Raw genomic sequence first — 10,219 nt, forward strand, 5'->3', positions numbered from 1 at the left:
TTGTGTTATTTTCCAGGTAAAATAATGGCAGTGTCTTCTTGTGACTTAAGAGAATCATACCATTTCAGCAAAAACTTAAATAACCAAAGCAGTTGCATGCATTGATCCTTCCTTTATTCCCTACAGATATTAGTTATTGCAGTGTTTTGGGCCAACTGAAAAATGTTTCCAGTCATTTGTCATTGAAAGCATATACTCCACTTTCTAAGACCCACGCTAGTGCTTTTTTTTTCCTGTAAGGAAAAGCATTAGAGATCTTCCATGTCCCCTTTGTGAAATCTGTGTGCTTCTGCTTCACTTCTCAATCCAACTTAACACATACATCTGTCCTGTTTTAGCATTTGGTAGCTTTACCAAACACAAAAAAATATGAGAAAGAAATGATACTTGGTTTTAAACTAAGTTTAAGACATGAATAAAAATCCTTTTTCTTCAAAGCTCAAAAGAGACCCTTTCATAACTACTCTTGACAGACCACAGAGGATGGGATCTAAACATCTTTTAAACAAGAGGTTGTAGATGCCAACTTTATTTCTCAAGAGGCTAAACCAGATGTATTAACTCAAATGGAACAAGAAAGAAAGATGCCTTCCCTGCCCCAACAAACCTATTATCATGAGGGCTGTGAATATTACGTGTTCAATGTTCTATGTGAAAGAATGAACAGTAAAAGCTTTCAAAATGAAGTCAGCTGTAAATGCATACTGTTTTTTGAACTTAAGATGCAAGCTCCCATGAAATTTGGCCTTTTAAAAAGTTAGAGAACAACATTTGAAAAATGAAGGCATAGCACCTATAAAATTTCTGTATTTTACAGCAAATTCAAACGTGAATACATCATAAGCTTGTTGAAATAAGACTTTTCATTATACTTCTAGTTGTAATAATCTGATGTTTAAGGATGATGTGCAGAGCCCTCCTGCTGTAAATTTTGTATATTTCAAAAAACAATCATTGATTGGCCCCAATTATAACACTGTTATCTTGAATTTCAGTATACTTGGTATTTCTTCCAGAGTGACATATTCTGAAAGCAGCATTAATTTCAAAAGTAATAAATAGACAAAATTGCTAGCTTCATGGTTGGAGAGAAAGGCTGGAAAACGTTAACTCAATACACAGATAAATTTCCAGAATATATTCCAGTTGAAGTGAATTATCTTTCTCACAGTAGTTATTCCAAAGCAAAATGGCTTTTGTTTCATAATAGAGCAGCCATACAGAGGGATAGTCTTTAGCAAATTACATGCCATTTCACATTTTTTGCAAAACATCTTCAGTTCCTTATTCTGTGTAGACCAGACCTAGGCCTTCCAGGCTACACCTGAAAATTATGGAGAACCCTATCTAGACCCACATTTCATTTTTTTTTTCCCCAGTCAAGTCTTTGTAGGGGGTAGAGGGCAGTTATGGCCAGATCTAGGTATAAACAATTTTGGCCACTTCCTAGGCCAGCATCAGCTTGTGTGTCAAAGATGGCTGTTGTCCCTGAACCTATTTTAGTTCTACAAGACCCCCAATAAGTTGAGCTGGTGTTTGCAGCGCTCACTCTCCCCAGCAGGGATACTGGGGTCCTCATCACTGCAGCAAGAGCATTTGCTGCCCCAAATCCTTCTCATTCTAGCAGGAGCAGAGTGTCCAACGCTGCAGTGCCTTTGCCCTCTTTCCCAGTTCCTCTCTCTTCATAGCAGAACTCACTCTGGCCTCTGACCTGCACTGTGACTAAATTAAATTTTTGTTTCATATTGCTGAGAAGCCATGAGCTGAAGCTGAGCACAATTGCCCATGTGCGGGCCCCTGCAGTTGACTATTCCAGGAAGTACATTACTGAGGAGCTGTGCAAGGGGGAGCCTTTACAACAGGACTCTAGGACTAGTTCTGTCTTAGTGTGTATAATGTGTGAATTACTGTATTTTCCTCACTGAGGATAAATAATGCAGTTCTTTCTGAAGCAAAACATACCCCAGGTCAAGTTTTCCCTCCTCAGTTATACTGGCAGCCTGAAGTACATGGGAATATGCCAGAGTCAAAGTGGACTGTAATAAAGTCAACGGCATTTTATCAGATAACATAGCTAGGGGCAGAATATGATCCAACATGTGCATTTTGAATAGAAGTCTTTAAGAAAGCACTTCAGAGAAGTAAAACAAAACCAGTTTATTTTCCCTGATAATATTCAATCCATGCAGTACAATTCACAAGAGGGCAATAAATGATTGTTACTGGAAACTTTGAAAAATCATTGCAAAAGAAAACATTTATACAAGTTTATGAAGGCTTCTGAAGTATGGTTGATATGTTCAGGTCCAAAAGGACTGTAAAGTATCAGGATATTACATAGAGTAATGCTGATGGTTCTTACTCTATTTACACTGAATGCAGTTTAGTTTGCTTTTTGCATATGGGAAAGGTTAATTCTGTACTAAAAAGTGTTTTGATTCCACTCTAGTGAATTTCTTATAGAAACACAAAAGATTACTTGGATTAATAACAAGAGTAATAAAAATAGTTCCCACTTTATAATACAAAGATAAACATATGTATTTGTAACGGAAAAATGTGTTTTGTGGAAAAGATATAAAATTCAGATCTTGGCAAACAGGTCTGGAGAAAGTAAAAGTAGCCCTGAATGCTCACCCAAAACTGTTTTTAGCCCCTATATTTGTTTATAGCAGAAGTGTTTTTCTTAGGTCATTTTTGGTTTAAGCTTCCTACTGAAGATAATTAGATACACTTAATAATTATCATAGGGTTACAGCAAGATTTTATCAAAGTGTGATGCATCTCAGGGCAGCTTTTCATCAATATTTGAGCCAAGTTTGCTAAGTTCATGAACCTTTCAGTAAAGCTGGGTCAACCCTAGAATGAACTCAGGTTGATTTATGGCATTGGATTTAAAACAGAAGTATCTTGTTATCTTCCAAAAGTCAAAAATTAAATAATAGCCTCAATAATATAAATCAGTGGGGTACCCTCGTATGGAATAATTTTGTATGTTCTCTCTATCCTACCTTGAAAAGAACACAAGAGAAAGAAGTGGGCAGTTGACAGGATTCAAAACCAGGCAACAGTCATGATTGCAGTCACAGAAATACATCCACAGAAGGAAAGCTTGAAACATTTGGAATTTTTTATTGCAGAGGAAATGCAGGGGGATGAGGGAGGGAATATGCTAGAGCTACTGCATCGAATGTATGGAATGAGGGAATTCAGATGTTCCCACGCCCCCTACCACTATGTTAGAATAAGGGAATTTTCACTAAGATTGCAAAAACGCTGTTTTTAAAGTGCTAAAGAATTTGCTCTGCTCTTTTTTTTTTTTCTTTTTAAACAACAATTTATAAATAATCTGTAGAATTCATTGTTATAATTGAAAAGCTTAGTTGGGTAAGGAAAGTGCAGTGATTACATCCAAAAACTCAAGAATATAAAACATGATGCTTAGCACAAAAACTGACTAGTTAAAGAGGTTACCTGATCCAAGACAAAGCAAAACTCCCCTCTTGGGCATGCTGCCTTTTGTACCAAATACTACTACTACTAATGCTATTACATTTACCCATTATTAATTCAGTATTCATATTTCCCCCTATTAATGCTATTGAATTGGCAATTTTGTTTTTCATTTCAGAGTTATGTTAGTCTTTATTGCCAAAGGATTGCTCTGAGATCAATCATTTACAAAGATTGTGTGTGTTCTTCAATGCACAGGCTTCTAAGAGAGAGGCCTGCAGAACAGGAGAACGTACTTCATTTGTGATTACTAGTCATATCTCCTGGCTTTGGAGCTCTCACTAACCTCCTTAAAAATAAAGATGATATAGCCAGATAATTCACATCATTCTAGCGATAACTGATCTTTATCAGTGCATACCACCAGAGCAGTCTGGATACCATCTAGGAGCTTCACTAAAATATTTGTATAAATCATCATCATGGAGCCCCTCTAGGCATTTGTTGGGTCTGAATCAACTAAGATGCAACAAATCCTCTTTGACTAAGAGTCAGAAGACAGCAACTGACAACAACTGATGTCTGTAACTCTGAATCAGCCACAATGTATTTCTCCAGCTGCCTGGGCAAATATAAGCAGGGGAAATGGAAAGAAACTAGAAGTGGCATTGAGAACATCAAAGAGAACTAAGGATAAGTTTGCTGGAGATATTAGAAGGGAGTAAAATACAGGTGAGAATTCCAAAACAATACGGATTAACCACAGGAAGCCTGAGGAAATCCCTTTTCTCCATCTTCCTCTAATGTATCGGAGATTGACCACAGCCACAAAGTATTAGGTAAAGGTGGACAGCTCTCAGATAACACAGAATACTTATTTTCCTAAACACATAGCTCAAGGTATAAGAACAAGTAAATTAAAATCCTCTGCTATTCAGGGAGTCACATTAGATCATTAAACCATTTCTCTTCTCCTCAGATTGTAGATGTTAATCATGTGCTTTAGCCACTTTTCCTGTCTGCTTCATTCGCTCTGGGTATGACACATTGTCCATTGGGTATGGAGAATGGGGGCACTTAGAGCAATAGCAACAAGAAATATTAAGTATTTGAATTTCACCTTGCATGCATGTCCTTCCATGGCCTTGAATATTCTTAGTGTAAAAGCTCATATGGCTTATGTTTAAGTATAAAGGTTAGAGCAATCAGACTTACCAAGAATGAACTTGGAGCAGGCATCCTGCATGATCCGTGTTCTACGCCACATGGCTTAATGTTTGCGGCAATCTTTCACACAACCTTAGACTGCAACTATTTCTGTAAAAGGCATTGCCTCCAGGTATGCAAAGCCCACAAAACAGTTTTTCATTCCTCCAAACACATCAGGGGTCTATGGCAGTCTGAGCTGCAAAAAGACTGGGGCAGTATTTTTGGGACCTGTTTTTCTGGGTGACCTATAAACCATTTAAGTAAAAGAAGGATGGACATCACACTGACAGATACAGTCAGTGCAGACATTGACATGTTATATGATCATCCCTCCACAACAGAAGGGAAACCTAGCTCAGAGCTTACTACCAAGATGTCCCTGGGGAAAGCAAGAGGCCCTAGCAGCTCTGCCTACATGCTAGATTTCAAACTGCCAGTCCAGCCCATGGCATTTTGCCAACATTACAAAACCAGTTTGCATCTGTAGAAGCAGATATATTAAGGGAGTTGTCTGAGGCCCCTGAGTACAAATGCTGGGCTTTGACTTGAAAGTCTCTTCCTCTCCACCTGGCCTACAGTAGCCTGTACTGCCAGATGGAGAAGCCTCTCCTGGAGAACAGTTTCTGGTCAGCTCAGACAAGCCACTGCAATTGCTATGCAGCAGATGAGCCAACTCAGCAGACAGCCAGGAACTTGCAGAAGTGTAGCCATGACTCAGACTGAAACACACCCAACAACTGAGCTCCAAATCTGTGATATGCATGAACCCAGTAACCTGCTAAGCCTCATGCATCTTGTGGGAGCAGAGGGAAGGCTCTTAAGCTGCAAGGGTTTTCTTTTTCTGGCAGGGAGAAAGAAAAAAAACAACCCAACAAATCACAGCTAGTTCTGTGATCAGCTTTTGTCACAAGAAAAAGCTATTGTCACAAGAAAAAAAAAGCTAGAATGTTATTTCCTTTCAAAATATTAAATTTAGATGAACCTTGATGTTTCTAGGTGAGAGACCAAAGTTTAGCTCCAGGTAATAGCATATATGCTGTGTATGTCATTAATGAAATATATACAACAACTAAGACACATTAGTTAAGAGAGGCCCATTAGTCATTTGTGTGTTTACAACACACTTCCTGCTGCTTAAACATAGCATCTCTGGCTTGATGAAGTATATACAGAATACCATTGTGATTTTCCTATAGAACACTAGCTGGTATCAGGAAAATGCAAATACTGCATAGTGCTGTGAGATCCAAATTCACAGAGTACTGTTGTAGCTGAATTGTTTGAAAAGACATATGGCATCCCAAGTGTAACAGATAGTTGAATCTCAAGGGGGAACCATTGTTCATTCATCTGGACCAAGTGACATTCTTTATGCAAGAATAATTCCTGATTAAAGGGTGAGTTTTAATGGAAACTAATTAGGCAACCTCTTTAGCCTGGGCATAATGATCAAATGAGCTGTCACATAGTACCTGATACAATGATCTCACTTGGTACAAGATTTTATTCCTTAGCAATTACACTCCCACGTTGCACTGCATGTGTTTATTGCCTGGAGCACACATGTCAAATTAAAGAGCAGCTTATGCACCTGATATTTAATTATTGCCTAGCACTACAGACAACCGGGAAATGTCAAAGTGAGCAGTCCTGCATTGGAGCAACTAAAACTGATATCTTCTTTGGCAAAGAAAAAAATAGAGATAAAATATGTATGGACGATTCAGTTGTCTTACAATTCACAGTTACAAAAAATGGCCTCCCAAACCTTAAATAATTTACCATCATGCTCAATGCAGAGAATTCTGTCAAAGCAGGAGAGTATGTGAAACCGGTTCACCAGCTCACATGATTATTTGTATTAGACGCATCTTTGCATGATTAAAGTGTTTACAAGAAAATGGTGGGATTTGAGCTGTTTTATATCAACCTCAAATACCAAAGGAATCATTTATTTATTCAGATATGGACTAATTCACAGGTGTTAAAAGAAACAGTCATTTCTAAAACTCTGTTATCCTGCAGTTAACTTAAAATCATCCTTAGCTTACTGGAAAATTTCCTAAATTCCTTCATAGTCAAATCACCTCCTTAATCCTAGTTGTAATAAGGCTGAAATGAAAAGCCGGCAATACTAAAAGAGATGTAAGCAAAGTGTTTCCAGCAAATTGAGACATGTTAATCAAAAAAGAAAGTTTTATGGCTACGACAGAGGTGCTGACAGTAAGGTGAGGAAAAATCCATATCACCCCAAGTTTTGAGTGTAATTTTTAATAAAGAAAAAATGTGCACAATACAAAAGAGTTTCTCTTAGTCATTGATCTGTAATGGAACACCCAGAGATCCAATGGTATCCTGTGGCTAAGAAAGTTGTGTATCTTGGACTATTCTACTCCAAATAAAGGAATCTAATTACCCGTAATCTTAATTGCACAGTCTAATACTAAAAAGGCTTAATAAGAGTGCTTTTGTATTTACAAAACTGCACAGCTTGTGAAAGAACCCTCAAAACATTTGGCAGGAATCCCAGCCGAGGTATGACTGACTGGAACCTCTAATGACTACAACATGTAAACAAGTGTTTTGTTTCAACTGATAATCATTAGCTTCCAGTGTCAGACTTATTCCACAAGGTTTTGTTCACTGCTTCACCAGCCTGCTTTACAAAGGCATCTGGTGCTGAGGGAAAGGCGGGGGGTGGAGGGGCACAGAAAGTGCAAAGTGCTATACAGTGTTGTCACTCTTAAACTAAAGTGGCAGTAGGCAAATGAAAGGGTCATGAGGTAAATGCTTCTAACAAGGAGCAAGCTGCTGTGATAATTCCCACCATTCTTTGATGGTCCCTCTTACTGTGTGACTTAGTGACATAATGTGCTAGACCTCCTGGTTATTTTATTTTATTTTTTAATGAAGAAAGGTAATTTGAAATGAAGGCTTTCTGAATTATTGTTTCATGCCTTGGTACCTTTCAAAATTAAGCATGTGCAGAAAAAAAAAAAAAAAAACAGGAAATTTGGTTTCCCTAACTACTGCAGTACTGGAACAACCTGTGTCTAAGTGCTGCATTAAAATAAAAGACAGAGGAACAGTTGAATACACTCCTACAAGGACAAATCTGGTATCCTAACAGAAGGGAAGCATGTGAGAAATTACACAGACTGCACTGGTTAGCTCAGCTTTGAAAGGCTGCTCAGGGAACAGTCATTTTAAAACTGAATTTCAAATGGCCACAACCTCAGCCAGAGTAACTGCTAAAAAACAGACGCCATGGAGAAGCCTACCCAGACTTCTCATGATTCATTTACTTTATTATTAAAGTAGTTATTGTTCAAACAATTTTATGTAGAAACACTGGAGAAGATGTAAAAAATTATGTCCATTATATAAAGTGTTTGGTAAAACCTTGCAGTCTATAAACAAAAAACTGAATAGCCCATATTTACATTCTCAACCTTTTCTTAGCTTGAGAAGTGAAAGTACTTCGGTAATTTTTAGTCATGTAATTGTAGATAGCTAGTGTTTTGAGTGTTTAGTAAAACAGCAGGAGTAGCTTATAGATTGCAGATCTAGTACTTCGTGGCTACCTGTAAGTAAAAGGTCATTTGTAAACTATATTTAACTATCGATACCTGGAGACTAGTTTCAAAGGTTTGCACTTATTTCATGCCCTGCTAGGATCTTGCCTGTGTAACAAGCATTTCCTGACCAGTTTTAGCAGACCACTGGAAGGCATAACACGCATAGCTCTCATGACTGCATGAAGGAATTTATGCATGCAACTCTCCAACAGCTTTGATATATAACCCCACAGAATCAGGTAGGAGCTGTGAATCAGACTGGTTAAATTTATTTTAAAAACACTCAGCAAAGCAAGTTTGCAATTGTTTAATTTTCATTATAACTGCTGCCTCACAAGATAATGAGCCCTCATAACAGTGTTTTATATAAAAGCACATTATGCCTTTACACAGCACACACAAATGGCCAGTGATTATTAACAATGTTAAAATGTCAGTAGAACCAAGCCAGCATAACGGCATACATTTAGATGCCATCAAAGCTGCAAATGACTGTTACATTGTTTTAAAGGAAGCATCTTAAAAAAGCACTTACAAATAGAGGAAAAGAAATATTTGTAACGAGGAATAGAAATTTATGATGAAATGTCAATCAAATTTGACTTCATGAAAAGCATTAGCCACAAGAATCAGCTAAGCTCATCACTGCCGCTATTAGTACTCTCAATTTTAGGATTAGAGACAAAATGCTCCATAAATAATTTTTGCTTTTACCTTTGAGTTGATTTTTTTTTCCTTGCCATTCCAGGATTTCAGTGTTTTGGAATGCTTTAAGAAAACATTCTCAAAGTAAAACTTCAGAGAGTCCAAATGTGCACATTTGCCACTGATTTATGGTCTGAAAAAATGTCCAACATTTAAATGAAAGTCTAGCAAAAAGTAAAAGGTCTAGACAGGGTAATCACTATCTAAATGACTACAAATATTTTAAAGGCTTTTAGCCTCAAAACGTCACTCAGGGCATCATCATAGATACAAGTAGATCTTACTCCCATTCACTGGAGGGAAAATTAATATGGTAAGAAGTTTGAATCACAAAGAATTCATGTCGTTATGCTGTTGTTGGTTATTTATACCAATCCTCCAAAGTTATTCTTGTGAATTTGAAAATTTTCAACTCATTTATTAGACTGTTTTTAGGTTAATTTTATTTTTAAATTAGAAAGGTCTGTGGGGTGGGGTTTTTTTGTTGTTGTTGTTCTTGTTAGGATTTTTTTTGTGGGGTTTTTTTTTTGTCTGGTTTTTTTTTTTTTTGTGTGTGTGTGTGTGTGTGTGTGGTTTTTTTTTTTTAAGTTACCACTGTCTGGCAGAGAAAACAGCATCATCTAAAATTTGTCAGAAGAACTACTGTTTTGCTCCATGTAACTCCCAAGCCCTACAAAGTTAAACACACAATTTTTAATTTTAGCTTATTCAGTTGTAAGCCACATGCTACATTTCATTTCATACATTAACAAAAGGTGTTCAAGAGCAAATGAGTTGTGCATGTTAATTTCCCCCTCCCCTCAAAGATGTGGTTTTATAAACATAAACCTTCAACCCCTTTAATAGAAGTGAACATAAACAGAAATATAAAATGAAGTATTTTAGACTGTCGTAATCCACATAATCAATTGCCAATATTTTTTATTCCCGACTATTACATTTTTTCTTACAGACAGTAGCCTATTCAATTGTGATATTCAATACACATTTGTATCTCCCTCTCATTAACCAGTCTTATTTTTCCCTCAGTTATTATAAAACAAATACTTCAGAAACTGAGTTAGATAGCTCAAAGAATAAATCATTATATCTGTATTATTAACATAATATAGATTCCGAACCAGGTAGACAGGAGATATTTAAAACATGACTTCAAAATATTAATATTTCATTGCTCTCACTGGGCACTCAGTTGTGAGCTAAGGCAGGAAATTAGTCTTCCTTAAACACGCATTAAATAGATATTGTTTCTCTAAAGTTGGAAATCTATCATT

Source organism: Phalacrocorax carbo, chromosome 5, assembly GCF_963921805.1.
Source record: "Phalacrocorax carbo chromosome 5, bPhaCar2.1, whole genome shotgun sequence".
In the NCBI taxonomy this organism is placed as follows: Eukaryota; Metazoa; Chordata; class Aves; order Suliformes; family Phalacrocoracidae; genus Phalacrocorax; species Phalacrocorax carbo.